Consider the following 14,140-nt stretch of genomic DNA (forward strand, 5'->3'; position numbering starts at 1 on the left):
CAAAACCCACACAGGCAGAGCTGAGAAGCCCTCAGGAAACTGACACAAACTCAACTGCTGACTTATCTCTCTCTCCTCCTTCTCCCTTCCCTTCACACCACTTTCTTCTCTGCTGAAGCTAGTAAAGGGCAGTGGTGCTTATTTGAAAATTAAGACAGCTGCATTGGCCTCTTTTTGCTGCTTGAAGTGGTAAATTATTGCAAAATGATGACTGCAAAGGGAATGGAGAATGGGCCGTAATTTTTAATTATCAGCTTCCTAAGAACACTGTTCGTTGCCAAAGTTTACAAGTGATATTGTTTATCATCCTGAATCTGGTAAGTAGGTTCTTTCTTTCTTTCTTTCTTTCTTTCTTTCTTTCTTTCTTTCTTTCTTTCTTTCTTTCTTTCTTTCTTTCTTTCTTTCTTTCTGAAGGTCTATCTACCCACTTTCCTCGCTGATTATTAAGGATATGTCCAAGCACTCCCGCTGAACGTCTCCACCTCCATCGTTCAGCCCGGACACTGAGGTCCACTTCCGAGGGTCTTCTGGTGGTTCCCTCACTACGAGAAGCCAAGTTACAGGGAACTAGGCAGAGGGCCTTCTTGGCAGTGGCACCCTCCCTGTGGAATGCCTTCCTGTCAGATGTCAGGGAGATAAAGAATTGCACAACTTTTAGAAAGCATCTGAAGGCAGCCCTGTTCAGGGAAGTTTTTAATGCCTGACATTTTGTTATTTTTTATATTTTGTGGGAAGCTGCCCAGAGTGGCTGGGGAAACCTAGCCAGATGGGTGGGGTATCAACAATAATATTATTATTACTGTATTATTATTATTAGGGTGGTACTCAAAACAGAACAGTTTTGTCTAATTGCCTTCTTCATTTCTATAAAAATTATTGTCATAATAACTAAAAAAAGAGAAAGGATGCTTGGGGGGCTGTCTGCTAGCCTGTTTGATTTTTTAAATATATATATATATATATTTATTAAAGATTTCTTAGTTTACAAAAATATGTGCATTGTCTCTTGACATGTAGTGAGATTCATAGGTTTGTATACGTTCGGCAGCACTGCCTGTGTACAACTCTCCCAGTATCGCACAGCAGAGGACTGTTGGATCCGGGACGAAGTGCAAAGCAAAGTTTTAAAGCAAAGTTTTGACAATTAGCGTGATTTGGGTTGCTACAGCTTAAATATGTTGTCAACTTGAATTTTATTTGTACGCCGCCTCGATGTGTATGGCACTTTATGGAGGAATCAAGAAAATGCAAGTTCTTAAGGCAGAAAAGTTTGCAATGTACCCTTTGCTCAGGCCTGGCAATAAATTGAGGAGGGCACATTGTCAGTTTGGGCTATAATCCTCTACTTGTGAGTAGGCCCCACTGAGCTCAATGGGACTTACTTCTGAGTAGACATATATAGGTTTGCTCTGTCGGCAGGCATATTGAGAATTACAAGGAAGCTGCTTTATATTGAATCAGACGCTTGGCAGCAGCTTTCCAGAGTTCTCTCTCAGCCCAGGTTCTCACCTGGAGATGCTAAGGATTGAACCCAGAATAAACTTCAACCGTAGTTCATGAGGTTCAGACACGCTACATGTTGAGTGTTGTTTGGCTAATCTTTAGGGATTGCACACCGACCCTCCAAGTGTCCCTATTTTCCAGGGACAGTTCCAGATTTACAGAAGCCATCCCAGTTTCTGATTTGATCCTGGAATGTCCCACTTCTCCTTAGGATGTCCCTATTTTCATCAAAGAAATGGTGGAGGGTATGGAGTTATGAGGCCAATGAGATAAGTAATTATACAGCATTTAGAAGACATCTGAATATATAGGGAAGTTTAAAAATGTTTCGTTATGTTTTATATATGCTGGAAGCTGCCCAAAGTGGCTGGAGCTGCCTAGTCAGACAGCTGGCTATGATGATGATGATGATGATGATGATGGAATAGGACATTCCTATTTTCATTGGAGAAATGTTGCGAGGATATGCAGTGATGGAGATATGAAGCCAAATATACAAGCAGTAAAGGGCACAATCTAGTTTAAATGTTCTCATCCCAGTGATTTCAATAAAATATATGCTTAAATATATGCTTATCTGCCCCTTTGAAATTAAAAGACTTTGCGGCCACTTAACTTTGGTTGGATAAAGCACATGCACGCCAGTTCAAGTTTATCCATATATTTGCCAGCTCAAGCTTATGCATTTGGTGTTGTGGGTCCAACTCAATGGAACTCCCTCCCATCAGAAATCAGGCAGGCACCACCCTGCTGTTTCAGATGCGCCAGGTTAAGATGGTTTTATTTCAGGAGATCTTTGCACCCTGAATTTGGTCTAATGTTGTATTTTCTAGTGTTTTAATGTGTGTTTTTAATTTTATGTATCGTATGTTTTTATTTTTGTAACTCACTCCAAGTCCCGGAAAAGCCATCTTTGGAATCAACAGTAACACTGTGGAAAGAGCAAGTTCAATCGGGATATTTTGTCCTAGATTCAGAACGTGTTCAGAATACACACAGAAATAGATTCATCATAGGGAGCGGGTAAAGGAAGCCGAGGAAGGCAATCAATAGCTGATCTTATTTCGGATCCTGAAACGTTTGGGAGGAAGGTCCTGCTGCATTCCTCACTTCCCCTTCAATCGCAGGACTTGTCCTGGGAAAAAGATCAGGGAGGTATATGATGTCAAATGTGCCACACAGAATAACCTGGAATAAGCAGGCAAAGAAAGAGAAATATTCCCCTCTGCTGCCATGTATAAAACAATCTGAATGATGAGAGGCCCCACTACAGAATTAGGAGTGTAAAGATGAAATCATCAGTAGGCTTGTGTGCATCTAAATCCATGTTAGATTGTAGCCTGGAGATTTTCACAGGTTACATGATTCTAATCTTGTCTACTTAGAAGTGAGCCCTACTGAATTCGGTGGGGCTTGCTCCCAGGTAAGTGAGTTTAGAAATCCTGTCTTGTTCTGCAGTGACCGTTAATAGTTCTAACAAACATGCTAGCATATACTGTATTATTAGGCTGTATTATTAAAGTTTGGGTGTTTTTTTTTAAAAAAAATGTATATTTCTCTGAAATGAAATCTGGCCCACAGAAGTGACAGTGATACACCATATTCTATTCTTCCAATTTGTACAATGAAATGCTATCGATTTAAATGGGAGAAAGTTAAGAATGCACTTGAATATTCCACTGAAACCAATGAGATTTGAAGTTGCTCAACGTGATCCTGTCCCTATCTCCTGACAAGCCGATTCCTAAAAGATGAATCGATCATCATGATCCATAACTTGAGGATACAGCTGAAGCCAAAATTTTAGCATGCACAGATAGGACGTGGGAGAAGACCACATTTGAAAGGAAGGCTCCCTAGTAAATTGGTTGAATGCTCTGTTCTAAAAGGCTGCCGACACAATTATAATTTTTCTTTCTAGCATTGCCACACTTCACCCCTTTATTTTATAAAGTGTGTGTGATATGTGCACATATACAGACATGGCTGAAGTTCAAGATTCTTCTCTGAATCGAACAAGTTGATAACGTACAGAATACTAAGCATTGTGCTTTGAGAAACTGACTATCAGTGGTCATTTTAAAAGACGCCACCAGACCTCACAAGGGAAAGATGGTTGCTGTCAGATACATTTTGTATCAAAAACCCAAAGACTGGGAAGTCAACGTGCCATTCCAAACTTTGGACCACAGTTTGCGGTGTTTTTTACACAGTCCATAAACCAGTGCAGTTAGGTGCATGTGCCTTGAGCCCGCAGAAATCACAAAAGTGTTTCTGTGGTGGGTTGCAAGTATCTGTGTCCTACCCAGAGATCATTTCTTTGTGGGAAAGAAAGGGCTCTACTCAGGGCTTGATTTAGGTTTGATGAGGCCCTAAGCTACTGAAGGTAATGAGGCCCTTTATATGTCCAGCTGTCCTTTGATAACAACAAATTGCCACTGTTTTTTGTGTTGAATATATGCTATATGGTAATTACTTACATCATAGGAGCCTACAGAACACAAAACACTGTTGCTGTATGTAGGTTTTATTTGATTTGTCTTTTTATCTTATATTTTGGAAATGCACATCCAGGTTTTTTTTTTCCTTTAATTTTTTTTGCGGGGCCCCAAGAGAGTGTGGCCTTAAGAGTGTGGCTTGCTTAGCTTATACGTAAATCAGGCACTGGGACTACTGTCTCTTGCAGATCCTCCAAATGTCCCTATTTTCCAGGGACGTTCCTGATTTAGAGAAGCCATCCCGGTTTCTGATTTGATCTCAGAATGTCCTGCTTTTCCTTAGGATGTCTCTATTTTCATTGTAGAAATGTTGGAGGGTATTATGCCTGAAAGCAATCCTGCTTAGGGAAGTTTTCTCTTAATGTTTAACATTTTATTATGTTTTTATATATATTGGAAGCCGCCCAGAGTGCTGGGGCAACCCAATAAGATGTGTGGGGTATAAATAGTAAAATTATCATCATGGAATGAAGCATCCCTATTTTCATCAGATAAATGTTAGAGGGTATGCAGCGGTCCAGAGGAGCTCCGGGCCACTTGCTGCTTTTGAGGCCCCTCGCCATAATAAAAACTAAAAACGGCAACACACAAAAGCAAAATAAGGCACCAAAAATGATGTGGGGACACTTGGAGTGTCTGCCTCTGAGGAGGCCTGAGGATTCCTGGTTCTTCTACAGAATATGCATTTTATCCTAAACTGTTCCCCACAGATTAAGTTAGATTGGGGCCCACATAGATATCTTGGGCAACTAAGATATACCAGGGAGCCCAGGTGGTTATAGACATGGTGTCAAATGCATGTAGTGGCTGATTTAAAAACAGATGGGTTTGGCTAGCAGAATATGGATGTACAGCACCATAGGTCAGTGCTGTTTTTTTAAAGACGTCTGGGAGACTCTCCAATAGACAATCCTTTTTCCTGGATCTTTTTACGGCCATTTTTTTTGGGGGGGGGGGGTAAGCTCAACAACTCCTGATTTTCCTTAAAAAGCTCAACAACAACTCCGGGTTTTCCTTAAAAAGCTCAACAATTTTGGGGTGTCTTGGCCTTTTACACCAATCCCATATCCTTCTGCCTAGTGACCACACAATTCAAAAGCATCTGGTGTGATGTCAGTGTGGAATAGCTGTGAGTCTAGAAGAGCCATTTGCCCTATCTATGATGGTTTCTCTTCCTCCTCCTAAGCAGGAGTCAGAGAAGCAATACAGACCCAGCTGCATTGCAGACAGCTCAGTCTCTGAGTGAATAGGTTCTCTGTAAATTGTATCTGAATCTTGCATCCCACAAGTACAATAGGCATATTTCCTAAATGTGTTTATACACCTGCACCTACTGATTTATAATATGTCCTGCAAATGCTGCAAATGTCAGGTTCAAACCTCATAATCTGGAAACATGCGGGTATACCAGAAAATGACCAGAAAATAGCTACAGGGGTATATTTTTGCAATGTGGAAATGAAACAGATGAGCTGTGCATCTGAGCTATACATATGGCAAAGCTCCTAGGAGCTTTTCCATCATTCACACACCTTGGGCTTCCTTCAGATTAATCCACGCATTGTAACCTTTTTGACAATTGCCTCTTTCCATTTTCAGTACAAAAAAAGGAAAGTTGCCGTATTTTTACCAGGTCTCACTTACGTGCCTTTAAAAACAGCTCTAAAAGCAGAAATTTATCAGGTGATGGTCTCCCCACAATCAATCTCCAGACCCCCCCCAAAAAAAAACCAAAAACTCCTTCACCTCTTACACTTCTTAAACGCACATGAACAATATCAGAAAAAAGAGACAAAAATCTTAGGCCAAACTAAACATGACTTTGACCGTGTAGTTTGGTCTCACATAGATTATTTTGGTTTAACAAAATGCTTGCTTCAGGGGACCCCTGAGCCAGAGTGGGACCATTGATGCTTTCCTCCAGTTGCAATGCCAGGCATGGCATGGCAGAATTCCGATTAGGACGGAAGTGAGGAAAAGGGTTAAAGACCCCTCACCCCAATCCAGTCCCCCCCCTCTTCACCTCTGGTTATTATATAACTAACTAAAACAGCTGCACAAAGCCTAACTGTCCCACAAACTTCATGTCTCGCTTGATGCTTAGCAGAGAATGAAATGGTTGTGATTAAAGTCTATGTTAACATCCATAGACCCAGAAATTCCTGTTTTCATAAGACTGCTTCGTAAAATAGAATGTCATTCTGCAAGTGACCCGATTTTTTTTTACATTTTTGTTTTAGGGTAGGGGGAAGGAAGGAGTACTTCATCCGAAGCAGTCACTCTGGAAGATAGGTGTAGAGGAAGGTAAGGAGAACTGCGCTCACAAATCAGGCATCTGATGGGGTTACTTCTTGCCTGTAGAAGTCCAGTGCACCATAAATTTATCAGGCTTTTGGAGGTGGTATTTAACACCAGTCAGATTAAATCAAATAAACAAGGGATATTTGGTGTTCGTGTTGGAGGAAAGAGGGAGTTATATTCACATGTGCTGGGGGTGTAAATATGTACAGTGTTTTGTTTTTTAAACAAAAGGGTGTTTAAGGAGATAGCAGAAATCACTGGGTTAAAGCTGACCAAAAGTCCAGAGGTAGCATTATTATCCATTTCCGATGGGGTGGAAGATTCTCAGGCTATGAATGGCTTACTCACAAATTTATTGACAGCTGCACAAATTATGATAGCTAGGAAGTGGAAGGGGCAAGCAGAATATAAAATGAAAGAATGGTACAAAGAGGTGTGGGATAGAGCTATTCATGATAAATTAACATGTGCCATTAAGGTGAGATGGGGAATATGTAGAAGAAATGAGATGTGGAGGGTGTTTGTAGAATTTGTACTGATAAAATGGAAAGGGGTCAAAAATACTGCAAGAGGTGTTTAGATTTTGGGAGGTTGGATAGTTACAATGGAATGGTCTCAGTGGTGGGGTGCACATTTTAATTCTTATTTATTTATGTTTATTACTTTGTCAAAAGAAAATATTTTTTATCAGGCTTTAAGATGGATTGATGTCAACAATACAACATGACCACCTTTCATTGCTGTTTTTTAAGTTAAAAGCAGCTGTGCATGTGTGGGTGGCTCTGAGTTTGCTTTCAACGTCCCGGGGGTGGGGTGGGGTGGGGTAGCTCTTTCCACATGTCATTTCCCTGACCTGGTCCCGCATCCTGAAGCCATTGTTGCAGATTTGTGGGTTGAAGATGTGCTACGGCTACTACCGTGTTTCCCCCTTTTTAATACGTAGTCATAAAGTAAGCCATGGCAGGGTTTTTAAGCATTTGAGAACTATTAGACATACCCCCAAAATAAGCCATACTTCCGCGCGCCCCAGCCAGCTAGCGGGACCCAGCATGCCGGCCGTGACAGGAGGAGGAAGCCTGCCGGGTCGGGTCGGCGCCTGTAAGCGGCGGCGGCTGCTGCAGCGCCGATAAAGTGTGCAGCAGTGCCGCACGGAGCACGAGCGGCAGGAGGAAAGAGAGAGAGAGGCTTGTTGCTTGCGGCCGGAATGGGAGCAGCCCGTTAACGGGAACAGCTGCTGCTGCTGCGGCAGTTCGCTGGGCGAAGAGGGGGGAATTCCATTGCCGAGGCTGAGCCCGGGAAAACGTGTGGAAGGACAGCAGCGTGCGTGCGTGGCTGCTGGCGAGGCCAGTGCGCGCCAAAGCGGGAAGCTGCAGCGAGGGCTGCCGAAGCGGGAGGAGGAGACAGCGGCCACAGCGGCCACAGCAGCAGCAGCGCGGAGGAACAGGGAAGCTCTGTTTCCCTCTGGCATTTGTGTCCGGGAACTGGTGGCTGCAGCGCTGAGCGCGCCGAGCGCCCTGCCGGGCCGGTTGGAGTGCCTAAGCCAGCGGCCTCCCCCTGGCCCAGCCAAGGAGGCCTGCCTCCCCGCCGCCCAGAACTGGCGGATGCAGCGTGGAGCGCGCCAAGTGCTCCACAGCGCCGAGCACTTGGAGCGCCCTGTCGGTCCGGGCGGAACGCCTGAGCCAGCGGCCTCCGCCTGGCCCTGCCAAGGAAGTCTGCCTGCCTCCCCTGCCCGGAACTGGCGGCTGTAGCTTGGAGTGTTGGAAAAGACTCCTGGATGAAGCCCTCTCTCCAGGCAGAAGAGAAGCTGGGGGTTTGTGAGTTGACCCCAGGGCAGAAGAATCGTGGGCAGCGTGGAGGGATGCAGAATGAAGTCGGGCAGAGCAGCGTCAATTGCACCTGCTTGCTGGTTTGCTTTGCCCTCTTCTGCTTTGCACTAAGCAGCAAAGGGCTTGAAAATGGGGACTAGTTAAAGGAAGTTTATTTTTTGCACAGCAGGTTGCTCTTACACTCACATGAGCAGAGCCAGTAAAAATAAGTTGGCAATCCTGCTGTTGCAATGTAGTCTAACAATATGTTTTGAGTTGTACTTTTGCAAGGTACAAGTAGGGTTACCATTTTTCCTCCTTTTTCTTCTTGATTAATCCCCAGGACCACCATTTATGAGATAATTTTATTTCCGTTCCTAGTCCCAAGTACAAGATAGATGCTTGTGACATCCATTTTGAAGTATGGTAACTGATACTGTGTTTTTATACATGAGTACAAAATTATCTCCTAAATTCTGCTTCATTTCTTTGCCATGAGAAGTTTTGGAAACTCTGCAACTGGCTTCCCTTTAGAATGGTTTGCTGGGCTGATCATTGCACAGGATCCAGCACAAAACTCAATTGTCTACCTAAAGACAACTGAGAAATCATACAGACAGATGTGCTCAAAATACTTGGTCAACTGGAGTGTCTGGTTCCTCAATAATAAAACATACCATAATAAAAACCATACTGGTAATAAAAAAATAAGACACCCCACCAAAAATAAGACACCCTGTGTTTTTTTGAGAGAAAAAAGTTATAAGACGGTGTCTTAAAAAAGGGGAAACACGGTAATACATGTGTTCAACTAGGGCTGCCATACGCCCGGATATTTTATTATTTATTTCTTTTATTTGGACCATTTATATACCGCTCGTAGTTAAACAAAGTTTACAACATAGGTTAAAACATCTTAAATAAACAGCAAATACTGAAACAAAAAGGAGAGAATTTCTACGTTCTATAAAACTTAAACTAAATAGAGCATCCTCGTCAGTATCAAAATAAGCGTTGCCACGTAAAAATCAGCTGCAAAATATGCAAGGGAAATCCATGGTAAAGGACTAAATCCAAGCATCCTCTAACGACCAGGAAGCAAAATAATTAAAAATGAAAATGAGCTAAAAAGTATAAATTTCACATTAAAAAAACCACAAAAACTTGATTCACAATGAAGCAAAAGAAAATGTACAGCACTTATATAGATTTCCCATAGAACAGCTGCCATATGAGTGTTTGTAACAACTTTTGGGGTTTCTTAAGAAAAAAGCTCAACAATATTGGAGTGTTATTTTTTGAAATATGGCAACAACAACAACAACAACATATTATTTATATCCTGCCCATCTATCCAGCCACTCAAGGCAACCCTAGGACAGCGTTTCTCAACCGCTGTTCCCCGGCACACTACTGTGCCGCGGGACGCTGGCTGGTGTGCCCTGACGTGAGAAGGGCGATTTTGCAGCATCGTGGTCCCCTTTCGCTCTAGCTGCAGGAAGCCGGCCAGAGCCTCCCCCTTTTTTTTGCAAATAAATTTTGGGAGGGAGACCGAGGGAAAGCCGCCCGCTTCTCTCTCACGCCGCTTTACGGCTGCTGAAAACCCCTCCCTGAGAGAGAGCAGCGCCGCCGTACAGCGCCCAGGCTCCCTCCTCTCCCAAGGTAAAGGGATCCGCCGCCGAGAGTGGGAGGGGGGAGAGGGGGCGGGGGGGAAGGAGGAGCGCAGGCAAGAGCTGGTGGGCAGAAAAGTTGGCCAAGTCGCGGCAAGGCGAGGCAGGCGCGCGGGGGCGCGCGCACAGGTAGCGGCTCGCGAACTGCAAGGCGCCAACCCGGCAGCGGAGAGCTAGAGCGCGCGAGGAGGGAGCACGCGCAGGCGCCGCCGCCGCTCTTCCAGCCCAGTTGCCATTCTCCCAACACTAAGCGCTCCCCTCTCCCCTCCTTCCTTTTATCCCACACCCCCATCTTTGCCTCGCTTTCTCCCGCCCTGCCCGTGGCCGCAATGAGCTTGACCCGCCAGAAAGCAATATTTGGCAAGTGTTTCTTACAGTCATAATTATAATATAGGGCGGCAAAGAGTTAATTTTTAAAACTTTTTTAATGGTGGTGTGCCTCGTGATTTTTTTCACGGAACAAGTGTGCCGTGGCCCAAAAAAGGTTGAGAAACACTGCCCTAGGACCTGTCCACAATTGAGCAAAAAGTAGACCGCATCACCATTTGTCCTGGACTTTTCACCCTTAACTGCAGGGTTTTTCCGACTCTGGTCAGATTAGACTTCCCAAGGATTTTATTTTTATTTTATTTTTTAAACCTCTGCATTTAAAGGGGGAAAGACTTTTTAGAGTACAATCTGGAGTCTAGGCAGGGAAATGAATATTGTTTTATTACCTTTAGAGCCAAAGATGCTACTACTGAGTTATTTAAAGGGATTACAATGAAGGATGTTGACTTGGAAACGATTGTTAACCTCCTTATCGGTGTCAGGATCCGTATAGCAGCAAATTGGAGGTGAAATTTCACTCCATCAATTCTTGGAATGGTGTAACAGAAAATGGAATATAGTAATACTATTTAAATAGTAATTAAGAAGGAGTAATAAACAGCAATCAAATAAGTTTGGTAAAAGCTGGATTTTAATTGGGATGCTCCGGAATAAAAGAAGCAAGACGGTGTTTAGCCTTATGCTTCCTTTGCTGTATAAGTTGTAACACATGTGCTTAAAACGTAAAAAACCTTACAGCCAAAGGTACTGGGCTAACCCTTCAAATGACACAGTACACAGTTTACAGTATGAAGGCCATTTTTAGGCAAGTGCAGAAGCTGAAATCCATCTTTCTTTCTTTTTCATTCAAGGGAATGATACACCCTGACTTTTCATGAAAGGCTTTTGAGTGGTTTGAAGAGTCGGGGAACCGCTCCATAAACATTAAAATTCAGAGTTCTGTTTCTCTTCCCAGTTTAATTACTCATGAAGAGCAATGGGTTCTTTTGTTTGCTTATTCATTTTCCAAATTTGTATACAGCTTCACTGTTAAAACCTCAAACTTCTAAGTAAAGTATGCATCAAAATGATCAATCAAAGTCAGAAGTTGAAACAAGCTGACCTAAAAAGATTCCTATTATACATAAAACCAGGGCTTTGATAATTGCACAAGGTAAAAACATACATACGTACAGTGCCTTTTTCTGGGAGGTATGCAGGGGTATGCATACCTCTAAACATTTTGTGGATCTTTGTACTTTTGTCCATTTACTGTATTTATTTCTCCTGATTTGAACTATAAAATGGTGATTTTCTTGAGTCAAAATGAGAGTACCCCTAAACAATTATTTAAAGGAAAATGCATAAAACCAGTCGTCAAATGTGTGTGAGAGAGAGAAAGAGAGAAGAAAATGGCCTGTCAAAATGCCTGTCAACCTTACATATTTTTCCCACTCTTGTATTGACTGCATGGCGGGCTGTTCTGAAACTGCTCGTCTGAAGAGCTCCAATCTCCCAGAGACTTTGCAGCCTCGCTACTTTTATTGTGCAAGTCTTTTCTTACTTGTTGAAATGGTGGTGGAGTTCGTTGTACATTGGAAACTATTAGAAAACCCTGCTGTGAAAACTTTAGTGAACTTGTTTGCTGCGGACTAGAACCCTCAGGTCCACAGCTCTGTAGTCAGATTCACCGAAGCAGGGGGGGGGGAATATGAGGGGAAGCAGTGATGCAAGTCTTGGACAAGTCTGAAGCTTCTCAGTGGCCTTTTTATTTCAAGCTGAAGCTGTGGAACAAAAGTCAGAACTAACAATGGAAGAAAAAAGCAGTAAATCTTTTACCTCTCCACGGTGTCGAAATTCACCATTAAACTACAAGTGTTATTCCAATCCTACTAACAATTTTATCTGTTTACAATGGTTTTAAAGATAAGTTATAAATTTTCCCCATTCCTTATGAAGATTTTGGTCTTTCTGATTTCTGATTCTTCCGGTCATTTTAGCCATTTCGGCATAATCCATCAATTCAATCTGCCATTTTTCTCTGACTGGGACTTTATCTTCTTTCCATGTGCCTGCCTAATTTGTTGTGAGGGACTTCCGCAGGCTACGGCCCTGAATGCACGAACTTACAGGCAAGCACTAAAAGCAGATAAAAAGGGCTTTAAGAGCAGTTCAAATGACAGCGGCTGACGATGGGTTTAAACCAGGGGTCCGCAAACTATTTCAACAGGGGGCCGGTCCACCGTCTCTCAGACCATGTAGTGGGCTGGACTATATTTTTTGGGGGGGGAAATGAACGAATTCCTATGCCCCACAAATAACCCAGAGATGCATTTTAAATAAAAACACACATTCTACTCATGTAAAAACACTAGACAGGCCCCACAAATAACCCAGAGATGCATTTTAAATAAAAGGACACATTCTACAGTACTCATGTAAAAACACGCAGACCATCCGCAGGCCAGATTTCGAAGGTGATTGGGCCAGATCTGACCCCCGGGCCTTAGTTTGCCTACCCATGTATTAAACGATGTGATGTAAAATGAGCATCTTTGGCAACCAGGGGTGTGGGGTGAAATTTTGCATAGGAGGACAGTTAGGGCCAGAGCTGTCAGCTTGCAAGGGCAAATTGGGGGTTGATGTGTGCATGAGCATCACGAGCCTCTCATGGGATGCTTCCTTCCCAAAGGTGGGCGGGCTATGGGATTGTGGCAGGACGGCTCTTGGACCCGTCAGAGCATCGTCCCAAGCTGGGCAGAAGCTTCCCGGGCTTGGGGACGGAGGCTCCAAGAGAACATTTAGGGGACTGGCCTAGCCCCCCCCCCCAGACCACACACCACTGGTGGCAAGAGACTCTTTTCATTCATCTGGAAAAGCCGACCATGACAAAAAAAAACTCTTCCAGAAAGTAGAGACTGTGGGCATCTGTCATATCTCAGACAGGGATGCTTTTCCGCAGGCCATAGGTAGCCATGCTGAAAGCCCTGTTGTTGTTGTTGCTGTTGTTGTTGTTTATTTATACCCCGTCCATCTGGCTGGGTTTCCCCCACCACTCTGGGTGGCTTCCAGCAAATACCAAAATACATTAAAATATCACAGATTAAAAACTTCCCTAAACAGGGCTGCCTTTAGGTGTTTTCTAAATGTCAGGTAGTTGTTTATCTCCTTGACCTCCGATGGGAGGGCATTCCACAGGGCGGGCGCCACTACCGAAAAGGCCCTCTGCCTGGTTCCCTGTAGCTTTGCTTCTCACAGTGAGGAAACCGCCAGAAGGCCCTCGGCGCTGGATCTCAGTGTCCGGGCTAAACGATGGGGGTGGAGACGCTCCTTCAGGTATACAGGACCGAGGCCGTTACTGTTCTGAGTTACTGTGAAGGAGGATTTTGGTATTATGAAGAATTTAATGAGAAACTTTCTTGCAAAGCGCAGTGACCTACCGGGTAATATAGGGGAGAGCTTATCTTCTTTAGAGGCCATTCTTCTGGGATCTAAACCTATATATATACATAGGTAAAGGGATTCCTGACTGTAAAGTCCAGTCACGGACGACTCTGGGGTTGCGGTGCTCATCTTGCTTTACTGGCCAAGGGAGCCAGCATTTGTCCGCAGACAGCTTCCAGGTCATGTGGCCACAACGACTAAGCCACTTCTGGAGAACCAGAGCAGCGCATGGAAACGCCGTTTACCTTCCCGCCGGAGCGGTATCTATTTATCTACTTGCACTTTGATGTGCTTTCGAACTGCTAGGTTGGCAAGGGCATGGACCGAGCAAAACACACACACTTGTGTTTTATTGCTACTTTCGTTTTGTTTCGGGTTGTCAAAAAGTGAAAATCCAGACACAAATGCTGTTGAGGTTTTTTTTGCAAAAATTGCCCCAAAAAACCACAACACTTCTGATGTGTGTTTCCCAGACATTATTGACGCTTTCCCAAAATTACAACAATATTTTTAAAAAATCATAGTATATCCAGCTAAAGGCAGGGCGTACAAAACCTAAACGTATTAAATGACCACCCCTGTTTTAGGACATAATTAAACAACAAACTCA

At 43.6% G+C, this 14,140-nt stretch overlaps 1 protein-coding gene across 2 annotated transcripts in view; it reads left to right on the forward strand.

Moving 5' to 3' along the window:
• RHOH (ras homolog family member H) overlaps positions 1 to 14,140 on the forward strand; it is a 26,777-nt gene continuing 12,637 nt past the window's right edge. The window contains exons 1-2 of one of the 2 annotated variants that reach the window (XM_035111923.3): positions 1 to 317; positions 6,242 to 6,305. The gene's annotated coding sequence lies outside the window, so the exon portion shown is untranslated. The remainder of the gene's footprint in view (positions 318 to 6,241; positions 6,306 to 14,140) is intronic. The other variant, XM_088660887.1, reaches the window with a different exon arrangement.

Source organism: Zootoca vivipara, chromosome Z1 (assembly GCF_965207765.1).
Source record: "Zootoca vivipara chromosome Z1, rZooViv2.hap1.1, whole genome shotgun sequence".
Lineage (NCBI taxonomy): Eukaryota > Metazoa > Chordata > Lepidosauria > Squamata > Lacertidae > Zootoca > Zootoca vivipara.